This window comes from Nestor notabilis, unplaced genomic scaffold, assembly GCF_000696875.1.
Source record: "Nestor notabilis isolate BGI_N333 unplaced genomic scaffold, ASM69687v1 scaffold2081, whole genome shotgun sequence".
Taxonomy (NCBI): Eukaryota; Metazoa; Chordata; class Aves; order Psittaciformes; family Psittacidae; genus Nestor; species Nestor notabilis.
In genome coordinates, this window is record NW_009915873.1 from 7357 (window position 1) to 8330 (window position 974).

The window sequence follows — 974 nt, forward strand, 5'->3', positions numbered from 1 at the left end:
GAGCATTTACTGACCAGACCTGGCAGTCCCCAGGGAGCCTTATTCAATTTTCCCAGATTGCTGAGCCGCTTCCCTGATGTGGTAATTAAATGCTTAACTTTGGCTTGACGCGGGGATAAAGCAACCTGTGTGCAAACAGGCACCTGGTCCCTCTCTGGGACCCCATGCTCAGGGGGGGAATGGGGCTGGGGGCATCCCTCCTGAGCAAGGGGGCTGATCCCCCCAGGATCAAGCCACACTGAGCTGCTGTCTGCTGGTGAGGACAGACAAACCCATGCTTGCTGTGCTGGCCTGGGGACATGGGAAAACCTGGAGCACTTGGCTCTGATCTCCCCTGGTGATGTTGGCAGCACCCACAGAGCTGCTTGGCCAGGTTGAGTGCCCCACACACCACCACACTGCACCCCATGTGCCACACACTGGCTTGCCTGTTGAGTTTGCAATGCCTGGAGTGTCCTTGAGCCATAGGATGCCCTAAGGGAGCACACAATGATGCTAGAGCTGCTCTCAGCCTGGCTGCCCTGTGCTGCTGAGCAGCAGCAAAGCCTGGAGGGCAGGTCTGGGCAGAGGGGAGCAGAGAGGGCAGGGAGGCTGGCAGAAGGGCTCCGTGTGAGCCTGGGGTGCACTGCGGGTGCTCCCGCAGCTCTGATGCTGGGCAGGCTGGAGAGAGCGTGAGCAGGGTGAATGTGGGTGACACAGGGAGTGGGGATGGGGCAATAGGGGGAGCAGGGAAGGGAGCAGGGCGAATGAAGGTGATGTGGGGATAAGAGTGGGGCAAACACAGGTGATGTGGGGATGGGAGTGGAGACCTCAGAGCAGCTTCCAGTATCTGAAGGGGGCTACAAGGATGATGGAGAGAGACTTTTCATCAGGGACTGCAGAGACAGAACAACGGGTGATGGGTTCAAACTAAAACGGGGGAAGTTCAGGTTAGATCTAAGGCAGAAGCTCTTCCCTGTGAGGGTGCTGAGGCG